Source organism: Oncorhynchus mykiss, chromosome 5 (assembly GCF_057628025.1).
Source record: "Oncorhynchus mykiss isolate SJ-2025 chromosome 5, ASM5762802v1, whole genome shotgun sequence".
NCBI classification, from domain to species: Eukaryota; Metazoa; Chordata; class Actinopteri; order Salmoniformes; family Salmonidae; genus Oncorhynchus; species Oncorhynchus mykiss.
The window spans coordinates 68,946,759-68,963,446 of record NC_143026.1 but is presented as its reverse complement, the minus strand read 5'-3'; the positions used below and the strand labels follow the sequence as shown (position 1 = coordinate 68,963,446).

At 41.5% G+C, this 16,688-nt stretch overlaps 2 long non-coding RNA genes across 2 annotated transcripts in view; one reads left to right on the top strand and one right to left on the bottom strand.

Moving 5' to 3' along the window:
- Positions 1-2,465: 2,465 nt before the first annotated feature.
- On the bottom strand, positions 2,466-15,142 carry LOC149983561 (uncharacterized). The gene is made up of 3 exons (XR_016496258.1): positions 15,031-15,142; positions 14,893-14,929; positions 2,466-3,139 (listed from the first exon to the last, which is right to left on the bottom strand). It is a non-coding gene; the product is annotated as an uncharacterized LOC149983561 (long non-coding RNA).
- LOC149983560 (uncharacterized) overlaps positions 6,369-16,688 on the top strand; it is a 72,391-nt gene continuing 62,071 nt past the window's right edge. The window contains exons 1-2 of the long non-coding RNA XR_016496257.1: positions 6,369-7,051; positions 7,422-7,483. This is a non-coding gene — a long non-coding RNA (uncharacterized LOC149983560). The remainder of the gene's footprint in view (positions 7,052-7,421; positions 7,484-16,688) is intronic.

Sequence of the window (16,688 nt, the reverse complement as noted above, 5' to 3'; positions counted from 1 at the left end):
ATATAATAACAATATTACTATCTAATCAATTTTAACGAGGAGGGGAAGGAGGATTGTAACCATTAGGATTTAGGATAGTAGGTGGTAATCCATGACTGGATCCTTATATTCCTTCATGATAGACAAATACAATGAGTGCGTAATGTGATCAGTGATATTAACTAGTTTAAATGCATGAGGTGTTTCTCAATATAGGCCCATTTTGTGGCACAATGAGCTTATGTGACAAACACTGTGAGCTGGGATAAACACAACACAAATATCCCTGGATCCAAAGGCAAATTAGGTGGTGTCTTAGAGTTTCAGGATATTGAGACAAAAGGCCATTTTTAGGCATACGAAAAATGTCCACTACTGTATAGGGGACTGGGGTCACCTGCTGGTAAGATTGAGGAAGCTACCCAGATCAATAAAGGTGGTTGTGTTCTCGACAGGAGCGGGGCATCATGCAATGTAACACTGTGTTACTAGGACCTCTGCTGGCAGCTTCTTGTTGTTCAGGGATGAACACCATAATATATTTGATTTATAGTATATTATGTTCAATGTTTAATCCTAAAATTCTGACAATTTATTTGAGAAATTACATTAAAGATACACATCTCGTCCACAGACGGCTGTTCAACATGAACATATTGTTCTCCCACATAGTACACTTCAACCCAGATATACAGTACCAGTCAAAAGTTTAGACACACCTACTCATTCAAGTGTTTTTCTTTGTTTGTACTATTTTCTACATTGTAGAATAATAGTGAAGACATCAACACTATGAAATAACACATATGAAATCATGTAGTAACCAAAAAAAGTGTTAAACAAATCAAAATATATTTTATATTTGAGATTCTTCAAAGTAGCCACCCTTTCACTTGATGACAGCTTCTTGGCATTCTCTCAACCAGTTTCATGAGGTAGTCACCTGGAATGCATTTTAATTAAAAGGTGAGCTTTCTTAAAAGTTCATTTGTGGAATTTATTTCGTTCTTAATGCGTTTGAGCTAATCAGTTGTGTTGTGACAAGGTAAGGGTGGTATATAGAAGATAGCCCTATTTGGTAAAATACAAAGTCCATATTATGGCAAGAACAGATCGAATAAGCAAAGAGAAACAACAGTCCATCATTACTTTAAGACATGAAGGTCAGTCAATCCGCAATATTTCAAGAACCAGAGTTACCTCTGCTGCAGAGGATAAGTTCATTAGAGTTACCAGCCTCAGAAATTGCAGCCCAAATAAATGCTTCATAGAGTTCAAGTAACAGACACATCTCAACATCAGCTGTTCAGGGGAGATTGTGTCAATCAGGCCTTCATTTTAATTTAACCTTTAATTAGGCAAGTCAGTTAAGAACAAATTCTTACTTACAATGACGGCCTACGGCCTTCATGATCGAATTGCGGCAAAGAATCCACTACTAAGGGACACCAATAATAAGAAGAGACTTGCTTGTTTCAAGAACCACGAGCAATGGACTTTAGACCGGTGGAAATCTGTCCAAATGTGCGACTTTTGGTTTCAACCTCTGTGTCTTTGTGAGATGCGGAGTAGGTGAACAGATGATCTCCGCATGTGTGGTTCCCAATGTGAACCATTGAGGAAGAGGTGTGAGGGTGTGTGGGTGCATTGCTGGTGACACTGTCACTTCAGTGATCTATTTAGTATTCAAGGCACACTTAACCAGCATGGCTACCACAGCATTCTGCAGCAATACGCCATCCCATCTGGTTTGCGCTTAGTGGGACTATCATTTGATTTTCAACAGGACATTGACCCAACAAACCTCCAGGTTGAGTAAGGGCTATTTGACCAAGAAGGAGAGTGATGGAGTGCTGCATCAGATGACCTGGCCTTCATAATCACCTGACCTCAACCCAATTGGGGTGAGATGGTTTGGGATGAGTTGGACTGCAGAGTAAAGGAAAAGCAGCCAACAAGTGCTCAGCATATGTGGGAACTCCTTCAAAACTGTTGGAAAAGCATTCCAGTTGAAGCTGGTTGAGATAATGCCAAGAGTGTGCAAAGCTGTCATCAAGGCAAAGGGTGGCTACTTTGAAGAATCTCAAATATATTTCGATTTTTTAACACTTTTTTGATTACTACATGTCTTATTTCATAGTTTTGAAGTCTTCTTTAGATTGGAATAACACATTTTATTGGAACAGGAAGGTTAAATGTAAAGCCTTGATGAAATGTAGAAAAAGGAGGAAGGGAAATGCTGTTAAGGTACACAATAGTAGATTTTGGTAGACAGAAGGTGCTCTTTGGTAAAAGGGGTAAATTGGTCATCAAAAAGAAAGGAGGACCAAGGCACTTGGCACTTCATATAATTCATTAAAATGTCTTTATTTGTATGGCATGTTCAATGGAAACAAAGTTTAAAAACTCTGACGCGTTTCGGTTGCATGGCCTTCGTCAGGGAGTACAAAGAAATTATAATACAATGTCCTCTTTTGAACAGCTTTTTCCAATCATCCCTGATTTGAAGAGAGAGTGGTTACAGCATTCATTTGACAACACCTAGTAAGCAATATTATACACATTAAAAAGTTAAATACTGTAAATATGTAAAAAATGCAACTCCAAGCTCGAAGCATCAGAACCCTTAGAAAGGTAGTTCCAACCTTGAATATAACTGGGCAAAGTGCCAAGAATCAGAGAGCCATCTATAACATAGTACCCTAAAGCACAGCAAACATGTACAAGTCTAAACATAGCTGAGGGGAATAAAGCAAAAATGGCCACTAGATGACAGCAAATGGACCTATCACGACACTACAGGAAAGGTGAAAAATTCATATCTTCATTTAAACCAGGGTACTTAGTGCCCTGTAGTTTGTAAATCCATATCTTCATTTAAACCAGGGTACTTAGTGCCCTGTAGTTTGTAAATCCCAAAACTTTCCCTTTGGCTTACCTGTTTAAAAGACGGTCCCCTTTTCTAATTGAGGCCGGAACATGATCAATACCCATAGCTTGTTGGGAGGGAGGGTTGCCATGGTGTTAGGACTTGTAGTGCCTTGCCATGGGGTAGTCTTCATTGCCTACCTATATGGCGTACTTGTGTTCTGCTAAGCGGTCTTGAAGGCGTCTCTTTGACCGTCCAATGTAGAACACCTTGCACTGTGGACATTCCAATCTGTAGATGACATGAGTGGTTTTGCAGTTAACGAAATTATTGATGTGATACTCCATTTTACAAGCAGTGATAACAAAAAATATTTTCTGTGCAATATTTCTGCAATGGTTGCATTTAAAAGAACCCCTGGGTTTGTGGTCTAGCCAAGTTTTTTGAGAGTCACCAGGAAGATGGCTGTGAACTAATTTGTCATTTAGAATAGGACATCTCTTAAAGCGTATGACTGGTGGCTCTGGGAAGTCAGCGTATCACTTTGGATTGTTCCCCAATTATTTTAAATTATTATTTTAATGTTCCCTGCTTCAGTGCTATATTTCGTAACAAAGTACACTCTCTCTGATGCACCACGTGGCATTCCCCTTTGCAACAAGTTCTCTCTGTCAAGTCATCTGGCTCTTATACCTGCACCTTTCAGGACCTGAGCGCTCTAGCCCCGATTCAAGAAGCGATTCTCCAATTCAGCAGATTTGACACTGTAATCTGTTTCCTGATCGCAAATTCTGCGGACTCTTTGGAATTGGCCATATGGAATGTTCTCTTTAAGCCTTTTGGGGTGAAAACTGTCTTCCCTCAGAATGGTTTTCCCATCTGTAGTCTTCCTAAAGATTAATGTGTGCAAACTACCTTTGTCATTTTTACTGATGTCAATGTTATCCTTTCTGTACTCCATAGTTAGTTTGATGTTAGGGTTAATGCTGTTAAGGTATTGGTGGAAGGAAATATGTTAATCTTCTGAGCCAGATCAGAACAGGCAAACATCATCAATATAGCGTCCTCACCATATAATCCGGTCAAAGATCTGGTTTTTAGAAGGATCCAAAATGAAGTCATTTTCCCATTTACCTAAGTACAAGCCAGGAAGGGCTTGTAGCAAGCTTCCATGGCACATTCTTTGACTTGTTTAAATATACATTCCTGAAAAAGATGTTATTATTAAGAGTCTATTCAGTCAGTGAGACAATAAATTCTGTAGGAGGCATCTCAGTTTCAGGTCAGGTACTCAAGAAATGGTGCATAGCTGCCAATCCTTGTTCATGCTCAATGGCGGTGTATAGAGACTCCACATCCATGGTGACCAAAAAGGAAGCTGTACCTATATTGTTGAATTCCGTAATGTTGTTCAACACATCTGTGGTATCTTGAAGATAGGCTGGGAGTGACTGCAGAAAAAGCTTAATGAAGTAATCAATGTACTTGGAGATGGGTTCTGTCAGACTTTCATTACAACTAATGACTGGTCTGCCTGGGTGGTTTTCAAGATTCATGTGGACTTTTGGAAGAAGATAAAAAGAAGCCATATGCGGACTGTCATTGAAAATACATTTGAACTCATTGTCTGAAATGTAAACATTCTCTTTAGCTTCTGTGAGGATCCCTTTCAATTCAGTTTTTAGGTCCTCTGTAGGGTTGAAGGTAAGAGATTGGTAGAATTCATCATTGTCTAATTGACGGTAGGCTTCTGTCAAATATTTGTCTTTACTCCACACCACTGTAGCACCACCTTTGTCTGCTTTTGTAACCACAATCCGTCCATTTTTGTACATTGATTCAACTGCATCCCTCTCTGTCTTAGAAGGTAACGTCGTGTTTGGTTAGAGTCCATTTTACCCTTAATAAACAGATTCTCCTTATCAAAATTCACCTTCTTGACAAGTGTATTTAGTGTGGCATTCTGGACAATGGGACAAAAGGTGGACTTGGGCTTAGAAGGTGTTTTTGAGGGCACAGAAACTGCCTGACCTGAAACACCGGTGTCTGTAGTTGGAGAGATGTTTTGTCTGTACCAAGCCTTCAGATGTAGATTCCTATAGAAACTAAATAGGTCAATCTTTGTATTGAATTCATTAGTTGAGTATGTGGGGGCAAAGGACAGTCCTTTAGACAAGACCCTTACACAATCATCAGAAAGGGGTTCTCCAGAAATGTTGATCACAGCCTTGTTCTGGTCCTGCTCCATGTGGTTGGAGAGTCTTGATTTCTACCTCCCCCTTCAGCGTTGGCCTCTTCCGCATCCTCTCCCTCTCCTATTGGGGAACCTGCATGGCTCCTCTTCCTGGTCTAAAAATTATTGGGAGGAGCCTGCCTCTGACTGTCTGGTGTGACCCTCATTGTCACTGCTCGTAAAGTTGAAAGAAACAGATCTAGGCTTCCTCCTCTGCCGATGTGATTCTGAATTCTTGTGGGTTGGTTTTCTCCAGGCAAAGACCTTACCATCTCTATAATCTTCTTCATCTCTTCAAATTTTCCTTAGCTTGTCTTGCTTCAATGTCAGAGTGAATGTGTCTATTTTCTCTTTCAAAATCTCATCAAATTGTGATTTTTTAGAATTGCCACTGTGTTCTGTGATTTTCCTTTTCACTTCTTAAATTTCGGTTTGGACTACTTGTCTGTCCTTTTTAGCTTCCTCTATTAGAAGTAGCATTAGGTCAAATGAACACTTGTTGAGAACAGCCTCTCATGTATCTCTAAATTCAGTTTTACCTTGTGCTCCATTAGCTGGAAAATTCCTAATGCGGAGTTCTCGGGATTAGGCCTTTCCTCCAATAGTCAGACAAGGTGATAGAATTGAGGTCAAGTTTGGTGTCTTTCTCCATAAGGTGTTGCAAGCCTCTGTAAGCCTTGTTCAAGTCCGTTCCAGTATTCTCTGTGGCTGTCATTTCATCTAGCAATGAGGTTGTGGTAATAATGATTTTAATAATCCTTCATGGGAATAGGAACATCTTGTAGCCTCTTGGTTAAAATCCATAGTATGAGTTGTAAAATGTCCCCAAAACACAGAAAAAAATACTGTGGAGCTGCTTCCTCTAAGCACTACCCATGTGCTGTGATTAACTTGTAGAAAATGGGAAGCGCTGCTAAGGTACACAATAGTAGATTTTGGTAGACAGGAGCTGCTCTTTGGTAAAAGGGGTAAATTGGTCATCAAAAAGAAAGGAGGACCAAGGCACTTCATATAATTAATTAAAATGTCTCTATTTGTATGGCATGTTCAATGGAAACAAAGTTTAAAAACTCTGATGCATTTCGGCTGCTTGGCCTTCGTCAAAGAGTACAAATAAATGACAATACAATGTCCTCTTTTGAACAGCTTTTTCCAATCATCCCTGATTTGAAGAGGGAGTGGTTACAGCATTCATTTGACAACATCTAGTAACCAATACTATACACATTAACCTGTTAGATCTCTAGGGGCGCTATTTCATTTTTGGATAAAAAACGTTTCCGTTTTAAGCGCAATATTTTGTCACGAAAAGATGCTCGACTATGCATATTCTTGACAGTTTTGGAAAGAAAACACTCTGAAGTTTCAGAATCTGCAAAGATTTTGTCTGTAAGTGCCCCAGAACTCATTCTACAGGCGAAACCAAGATGATGCATCACCCAGGAATTAGCAGAATTTCTGAAGCTCTGTTTTCCATTGTCTCCTTATATGGCTGTGATTGCGCAAGGAATGAGCCTACACTTTCTGTCGTTCGCCCAAGGTCTTAGCAGCATTGTGACGTATTTGTAGGCAAATCATTGGAAGATTGACCATAAGAGACTACATTTTCCAAGTGTCCGCCTGGTGTCCTGCGTGGAATTCGGTGCGCAATTGCCAGCTGCTCGTACTTTTCCATTTGATATAGGGGAGAAACCATGTGTCCAAGAACGATGTATCAATGAAGAGATATGTGAAAAACACCTTGATGATTGATTCTAAACAACGTTTGCCATGTTTTCAGTCGATATTATGGAGTTAATTTGGAAAAAAGTTCGCGTTTTGAGGACTGAATTTTCAGATTTTTTTTGTTAGCCAAATGTGATGTATAAAACGGAGCTATTTCTAATACACAAAGAATCTTTTTGGAAAAACTGAGCATCTGCTATCTAACTGAGAGTATCCTCATTGAAAACATCAGAAGTTCTTCAAAGGTAAATTATTTTATTTGAAGGCTTTTATGTTTTTGTTGAAATGTTGCGTGCTGGATGCTAACGCTAATGCTAACGCTAAATGCTAACGCTAAATGCTAACGCTAGCTAGCTACTTTTACACAAATGATTGTTTTCCTATGGTTGAGAAGCATATTTTGAAAATCTGAGATGACAGTGTTGTTTACAAAAGGCTAAGCTTGAGAGATGGCATATTTATTTCATTTCATTTGCGATTTTCATGAATAGTTAACGTTGTGTTATGCTAATGAGCTTGCTGATAGATTTACACAATCCTGGATACAGGGGTTTTTTCATAGCTAAACGTGACGCAGAAAACGGAGCGATTTGTCCTAAACAAATAATCTTTCAGGAAAAACTGAACATTTGCTATCTGAGAGTCTCCTCATTGAAAACATCTGAAGTTCTTCAAAGGTAAATGATTTTATTTGAATGCTTTTCTGTTTTTTTGTGTAAATGTTGCCAGCTGAATGCTAATGCTAAATGCTACGTTAGCCATCAATACTGTTACACAAATGCTTGTTTTGCAATGGTTGAGAAGCATATTTTGAAAATCTGAGATGACAGTGTTGTTAACAAAAGGCTAAGCTTGAGAGCTAGCATATTTATTTCATTTCATTTGCGATTTTCATGAATAGTTAACGTTGCGTTATGGTAATGAGCTTGAGTCTGTATTCACGATCCCGGATCCGGGATGGGGAGATCAGAAAGGTTAAAAAGTTAAATACTGTAAATATGTTATAAAAAATGCTCCAAGTTTGATGAAATGTGTTTACAAAGTTAGCTTTCCGATGCACAGGGACTATGGTGATCAGCTTGAAACGGTGGCATTACAGATTCAGTCAGGAAGAGGTTGAAAATGTCAGTGAAGACACTTGCCAGTTGGTCCGTGCATGCGCTGAGTACACATCCTGGTAATCCGTCTGGCCCCGCAGCCTTGTGAATATTGACCTGTTTAAAGGTCTTGCTTACATCGGCTATGGAGAGCGGGATCAAACAGTCATCCGGAACAGCTGGTGCTCTCATACATACTTCAGTGTTGCTTGCCTCGAAGTGAGCATAAAAGGTATTTAGGCCGTCTGGTAGGCTCGCATCACTGGGCAGCTCGCGGCTGGGTGTCCCTTTGTAGTTTGCAAGCCCTGCCACATCCGACGAGTGTCAGAGCCACTGTAGTATGATTCAATCTTAGTCCTCTATTGACGCTTTTCCTGTTTGACGGTTCATCTGAGGACATAGCGGGATTTCTTATAACTGTCTGGATTAGTGTCCCCAGCTCTTGCCTTTAGCTTGGTGGGGATGTTGCCTGTAATCCATGGCAGCCGACCACCCTGCATCATTACATCAATTTATATCAATTCACTGCAACGATAAGTCACATTTATCCAGCTCGACTGCTTTACGGCACAGACAAGGCAAAGAAATCGCAAAATTTCTCTCGAGCAGGTGGATCTAAATACCTAACTTTCATAGTTCTATGATAAATAATGCGACCTACACACTTACTTAAATCTAAAATAAGTAAAGAAGTAATTTTGTGTGGAAGTCAAACATTTGTTTTACGTCGGAGGCAGACACATTGCCAATGCTCAGAATGACAAAATCGAGACCTTTACATATACAGCCCTTCTCCCCTTGTCTATAGGAGTGACGCATGCTGTTTAACTGTCCCAAATGTTGATTTAAACATTCACAAATTTAACAGATTGACTAATGACATGATATCTTTGGTAAAGTAGTAAAGAAGGTGAAATATTTTGGGTAGATGTTCCTAAAAAGATGCTAACTACAGTATATATGGACATAATATAAAATATGAAAATGCTTATTCATTCGCCATTTAGTTTTTTTAAAATCACATCATATTTTTTTGTTTTACTATACTTTTATTGTGTACTAGATCATATGGGTTGAAAAGTTCATTTTTTCTCAGACATATATAAACTATTCCAGGTTTAAGCCAAAGGCCATAGCTTTGCAGTGGAGGTGACACTACCACCTCAATAAAATATTGCCCTCTTGCTAGATTGATTACTAAAGCCTTAGCGAAACAGTACAAAATGGCTAGCAAAAACAGTGCAAAACGGCTGTCAGCTCAACTTTAATATTATATATTTTTTTAAAGATTATGTAAAAAAGTAAAAAAGACGATGAACATTTATCTTTTCATTAGTTTATCATACTGCCGTCATCAAAATGTAATGAATTGTAAACATTTTTAAAATGGACATACATCCATAAATTATTCACACAATTTAAAAGACCATTTCATAGAGCCGTGGTTCCCAACCTTTTTCGGTTACTGTACCACCAACTGAATTTTGCTCTGTCCAGAGTACCCCTGAAGTGCCCCCTCATGTACATTTTACCAGTAGGCCTATGATCTCATGAGTCTTCTCAAGTACCCCCTGTGGATAGGTCAAGTACCCCCAGGTGTCCGAGTACCCCTGGTTGGGAACCACTGTCATAGAGAATGTTACAAACTGGACTATATGTAGGAACCTCCTTTGAAGAGATGGTGATTGGGTCTAAAATAGGTTTTTGGCGTTTGGTAGTCTGAATTCAGTGTCCTTGTCTTTAACTGTCATTTCCCGCACTCCAACTCATTTTCTCAGCCTTAGAAGCATCTGCATTCACCAAATGTTGTGGGGTTATCCTTAGACATATTCTTCATACCTATACATAGGGAATTGTTAATATTTTGTCAAATTTTTCTTGATGACATGTTCTTCAAAAGAATTCACCAAAAATGCATTTTACTTTCTTTAGTATTTTAGATAGAAAGATGAAAAAAGTATTAATCTACAATTGGCTGTGTGTAAATCCGGTCCTAGAGTCTTTTACAAAATCAAAACTAAATATTTAGGCTGACTTCATCCAGTGTCCAGAAAAATGTGCATATTAATGAGACATCAAATAATTTGCATATTTCAATAGAATATTTCAGAATAATTGTAAAACAAAAAAGTATTATATTTGTGTGTACATTTAACTTGTAAAAGTTTTTTGTGATATTAAGGAACAAAAATACCCCATGTCACACCCTGATCTTTTTTCACCTGTCTTGTGCTTGTCTCCACCCCCCTCCAGGTGTCGTCCATTTCCCCATTATCCCTGTGTTTTCTGTTTGTCTGTTGGCAGTTCGTCTTGTCTCGTCAAGCCTACCAGCGTTTTTTCCCCCATACTCCTGTTCTCTCTAGTCCCTGTTTTCTAGTTCTTCTGGTTTTGACCATCCTGCTTGCCCTGACCCTGAGCCTGCCTGCCGTTCTGTACCTTTCTGACTCTGGCCTAGATTACTGACCTCTGTCTGACCCCAAGCCTCCCTTCCATTCTGTACATTACTGACTCTGCCCTGGATTACGGACCTCTGCCTGCCCTTGACCTGCCTTTTGGCTGCCCCCTGTTTGGTCAATAAACATCTGTGATTCGAACGGTCTGCATCTGGGTTTTATCCCGAGTCGTGATAGTATGAACTGGCTCTGACTGACCCAGCAGACTCGGACCAGCTCCATAACGTCGTCTCCTCCCAAGGAGCCACCATTGGGAGGAGTTTCAAGGTTTTCTGGAAGGATTCCAGAACTTGGCGGAATGCCACGACCATGTTTTCCATACATTACTGGAGCAAGTCCATTAGAAAGCCAACCACTACCGTAACCTCCAAGCCTCTCAGTAACCCAGCCCTCAGCAGCGCCCTAGCCCACCCCGGCTTCCCGAGATCCCCGTTTACCTCCTCCGGAAGACTCAGGGACCTGTCGGACGTTTCTCTCCAAGTTCTCCCTCATCTTTGAGCTACAACCCTCATCTTTTCCCTCAAACCACTCGAAGTTAGCGTACCTTATAACACTATAACACATGTCCGAGAGGGCTCTCGCCTGGGCTACGGCATTGTGGGTGCAACAAGCCACCGTATGTTTCAATCTGGAGGAGTTCATGGAGAGTGTTTGATTCTCTGTTGTCAGAGAGAGACTACTCCCGCTGTGCCAAGACTCCCGTAGTGTGGCAGACTATGCAGTCAATTTCTGCACGTCGGCAGCCGAGAGTGCCAGGAACCCGGAAGCCCTGTTTGACACATTCCTTTATGGGTTATCAGAAGAGGTGAAAGATGAGCTCGCAGCCATGAGCTGTCCATCGACCTTGACTCTTTCATTGCCTTGACCATTTAGATCGTTGGGCGACTACGGGAACGTTGGAGGGAGAAGAGGTCTGTTCTCACTCCCCTTTGCTCGTCAATGGATCCCACCTCGCCTCCGAGGAATCCTGGAAGTCCTTGGCAGCTACATTGATGAGAGAATCCGAGATTACCCGAGTTCCTGCGGGAATCAACAAGGTCTGCCGACTCGCCCACTACGGAGCCTATGCAACTTGGCAGAGGTAGATTATCTCCTGCAGAACAGTTACACAGACTGAACACCAAGAGATGTCTGTATTGGGGGACTGCAGGTCACTACATTTCTACCCGTCTTGTAAAAAGACCAGGCTCATCAGGAAGTGTGAGTATGCTGATGGGCATTACCAATGTCCAGTCTCCCCTTACTCGTTCCTCACTCCATGCCACCCTGCTGTGGGGATACGGATACCAGAAGGCGATGAGTGGAAGACTGCCTTTAGCTCCAATACCTGGTGATGCCATTCGGACTGACCAACACTCCTGCTGTGTTCCAGGCCCTGGTTAACAACGTTCTTCGTGACATGTTGAGCCGGTTCAAGAACTTGTCCTCCATATCTGGCAAGTCCTCCAGCTTCTTCTGGAGAACCAGCTGTTTGTCAAAGCAGAGAAATGCGAATACCATCCCTCCACCATCTCCTTCTTGGAATACATCACAGCTGTAGGCAACAAACAGATGGATCCTGGAAAGGTGAGAGCAGTGATGGATTGGCCACAACCCACCTCCTGATTGCAACTGTAAAGCTTCATGGGGTTTCCAGCTGTAAAGCTTCCTGGTCTTCATCACTGGTCTCCCTCCATCTGAAGGCAACACCGCTATCCTTACGGTGGTGTACAGGTTTTCCAAACCCGCCCATTTCCCCAAGCTCCTCTCATCCCAGCTCATGGCGCAGCACGTCTTCCGGATCCATGGACTTCCGGTGGACATGGTCTCTGACCGTGGTCCTCAGTTCTCGTCCTGGTTCTGGAAGACATTCTGCACACTCATTGGGTCGTCGGTCAGTCTGTCCTCCGGGTTTCACCCCCAGTCTATTGGCCAGTCAGAGCGAACCAATCAGGACCTGGAGACAACTCTTTGCTGCCTGGTCTCTGCCAACCCTACCACATGGAGCCTGCAACTCGTGTGGGTGGAATACACCCGCAACAGCCTCCCCTGCTCAGCCACTGGTCGCTCACCTTTTGAGTGTTCGATAAATTATCAACACCCGCTCTTCCCTGAGCAAGAGGTCAGCATCCCCCTGCCCAGATGCCGCTGTATCTGGAAGAGAGCCCGGTCTGCTCTTCTCAATACCACCTCCAGGTATCGACGGCAGTCGGCTTGCCACCGGACCCCGGTTCCCCGTTATCGTCTCGGGCAGAGGGTATGGCTGTCCACTCGGTATCTGCCCCTCCTGGTGGAGGCCCGCAAACTTTCCCCCCGTTTTACCGGACCTTTCCCCATCTAAGATCATTAGCCCCTATGCTGTTCATCTTCTGTTGCCCCCGCACCCTCCATATAAATCTCACTTTTCATGTATCAAGGAACTTTGATATATGAAAAAGACAGTTAGGAAATCATTACTCTAGTATAGAGCACAAATCCTTAATGTTGTATTTGCTCCAAGCATTGTGTAAGTTGTGCATTCAAGTCTCATATATAATGTATTACTCACTAGTTATTATTCTGAATCATTTATTAATTTTGAATCCTAAACATTTATAGAATTCTGAGTTCATAGAAAATGTATTATTAAAGAGAGGTTATTTATTATTAAAGAGAGAAATGAACAAACAATTGTGTACATGACATACAGACACTGCGAGAGTCCATCAAGCATTAGGTTTTAGACATTAATTTACACTGTATTGTGGCATAGCATGAAGCTTCATTATTGACTGCATATTTGGCAAAAGACTTTGAGGTATATATATATATTAGAGAAAGCTTTAGATGTCTTAAAGAAATATATACTTTTTTGCTTTGTTCCCAAACTCAACATGGATCAATGAGGGCTATACTGTACACCAGTAGTGTCAAACTCATTCCATGGAGGGCCTAGTGTCTGCACATCTTTGTTTTTTCTGTCTATTAAGCCCTAGACAACCAGGTATGGGGAGTTCCTTACTAATTAGTGCCCTTAATTAATCAAGTACAAGGGAGGAGCGAAAACTCGCAGACACTAGGTTCTCCGTGGAATGAGTTTGACACCTGTGCTGTGCTGCTTGAGGCTCTCATTCACACCACTGTTCACTCTGTTTGCTACAAATATAGGTAACTTGTCAATGATCTTAAAAGCGTGTCTTGGAACTAGAGGTCGACCGATTATGATTTTTTCAACGCCGATACCGATTATTGGCGGACCAAAAAAGCCGATACCGATTAATCGGCCGATTAAAAAAAATATACTTGTAATAATGACAATTACAACAATACTGAATGAACACTTAATATAATACATCAATAAAATCAATTTAGCCTCAAGTAAATAATGAAACATGTTCAATTGGGTTTAAATAATGCAAAAACAAAGTGTTGGAGAAGAAAGTAAAAGTGCAATATGTGCTATGTAAGAAAGCTAACGTTTCAGTTCCTTGCTCAGAACATGAGAACATATGAAAGCTGGTGGTTCTTTTTAACATGAGTCTTCAATATTCCCAGGTAAGAAGTTTTAGTTATTATAGGAATTATAGGACTATTTCATTAACCTTTGACTATTGGATGTTCTTACAGGCACTTTAGTATTGCCAGTGTAACAGTATAGCTTCCTTCCCTCTAGTTAGCACGCGCTAACTAGCTAGCCATTTTACTTCGGTTACACCAGCCTCATCTCGGGAGTTGATAGGGTTGAAGTCATAAATAGCGCAATGCTTGAGGCACAACGAAGAGCTGCTGGCAAAACTCACGAAAGTGCTGTTTGAATGAATGTTTACGTGCCTGCTTCTGCCTACCACCGCTCAGTCAGACGCTTGTATGCTCAGTCAGATTGTTTGCAACGCAGGACACGCTAGATAATATCTAGTAATATCAACCATGTGTAGTTAACTAGTGATTATGATTGATTGTTTTTTATAAGATAAGTTTAATGCTAGCTAGCAATTTACCTTGGCTTACTGCATTCGCGTAACAGTCATTCACCTTGTGGAGTGCAACGAGAAAGAGGCAGGTCGTTATTGCGTTGGACTAGTTAACTGTAAGGTTGCAAGATTGGATCCCCCGAGCTGACAATGTGAAAATCTGTCGTTCTGCCCCTGAACAAGGCAGTTAACCCACCATTCCTAGGCCGTCATTGAAAATAAGAATGTGTTCTTAATTAACTGACTTGCCTAGTTAAATAAAGGTATAAAAAATATTTGTATTTTTTTAAATACCGATTTCCGATTATGAAAACGGCCCCAATTAATCGGCCATTCTGATTAATCGGTGGACCTCTACTTGGAACGCATTTCTTCCACATGCTTTTGTGTTCATGTAGTTCATAGTAATCTGATAATTGACTGTAAATATGACCTGATCTGAACTTGATGAACTGTAAAATAATATGCACAGGGTTCTCAAACTGTAGCACAACCTTACTGTCTATCAAATGTGGCATTATAGCAGGTAGTGTTAGGGTTTTCATAGTGCTTGGAAGGGTTATTTTTGTCCAGGATAATAAGGCATACACCCAGCAGAAGTACTGACCACTGAAACAGGCCATCTTGTTGCAGCCACCATTCTTCTGTAATGAGAGGATACACACTGGTCAGGAGGATGAAGTCAAGCCATGAATACCATACAATGTCAAAGTTACAATAGGCTGGTTATAGGGCTCAGGCTTACCTGTATGTTGGCACAGCAGGATGAGCATTTTTTGCTGTTCTGACCCAAAAGCAGTTTTCCAGGAACTTTCTCTCCTGACTGCCTGAGGCATAGTCTTGCCATAGGCCCTGGAGCCCAGCTATAAGCACAGACAAAAATAGACACAAATACAGAAAATGAACAGTGGTTACTGAGTATTGGCGTTCCAGACTACAGACAGAGCTAAACATTTGAGATGTTAAATGCCATGACAAAGCTTAGAAGCACAGCAATTCAAATACAGTAATTCTGTTTATAATTTCTTTAAGCCACATTGAAAAATTCTCTTCTAAGTTACATTCCACAATCATATACTTTCATTGGAGAGTTTCACACAGCACCAAGGCTCTGAGAGTGTGATTGTTCAACAGACGTTCATGTGGTTCATTTGGTTGTATATAACTTACACTGAATGGTTCTCTTACACTCTGCCAGAGGTAAGGATGACTCAGCAGCTGAGTTAGAGCCTGAGGTCAGGAGTGCCCTCAGTTGACAGTTGGAGAAGCCGTGGTAGGTCCTAAGACAGATAGGTCTTGCGAGGGCAGTACATCACATCAGCCATGCAGTCCAGAGTGGACTGGAGCAAGAGGCGGTCGAAACGGGTGAACTGCTCCCCAACCAACTGCTTCACCTTAAACAGGTCATTCTCTGGGTTTAGTTTCCACATAGTGTAGAATAGCAGTTTCACACAGGTTGACTTCAGATATTCACTGAGGAAACTGTATTTCTACTTTCAGCTCTAGAATAAACATCTGTTCACTGCAGTTTTTCATTACCTGTGAGGGTGTAGCTGTGGAGCTGCGCTAAGGCTCTTGAAAGGTAAGACCACGGACTTTCCCGTCTCTGATCTGGACCGTGAAAAGTATACTCCAACATGCATTAGTTTCAGTAAACATGGCCCCAGTCTCTGAACTGACTACAGTCTTACTTACTCATGAAGTGTCACGGTCAATGGAAGGAGTGGACCAAGGTGCAGCGTGGTGAGCGTACATGTTCTTTAATTAACAAAAGACGCCGAACAGAACAAAACAATACACACTACAAAACAAAACCGTGACGCTTAAGGCTAAGTGCCAGAAAGAAAGACAACTTCCCACAAACACTGGTGAGAAAAAGGGTACCTAAGTATGGTTCCCAATCAGAGACAACGACAGACAGCTGTCCCTGATTGAGAACCATACCCGGCCAAAACATAGAGATAGAAAATCATAGAAACACAAACATAGAAATGCCCATCCCAACTCACGCCCTGACCAAACCAAAATAGAGACATAAAAAGGATCTCCAAGGTCAGTGCGTGACATGAAGCAGATCCCACAATCATGTAAGCCTGTCCCTCAAACACTCTCTGCCTCTGTCTCTCATCATAGTCCAGCAGATACACCAGGATGTCCATGTCTGTGGCCAACTTTGAGAGGGCCCTGGGGTCAGAGGCTCCAACTTCACTGCCCTCTGTAGCCCTCTGGGAGTCTCCAGCCTCACTGCCCTCTGCAGGCCCCTCTGCGTCTCTGTCCTCAGAAAAGCAGTGAAAGTTACTGGACCCAGTAGAAGAGGACCACGCTGACCACTATGTCCTGCCATATCTAATCCAAACACCTGCACACTGCTATGAGCTGAGATACATTGGTCAATGATTACTA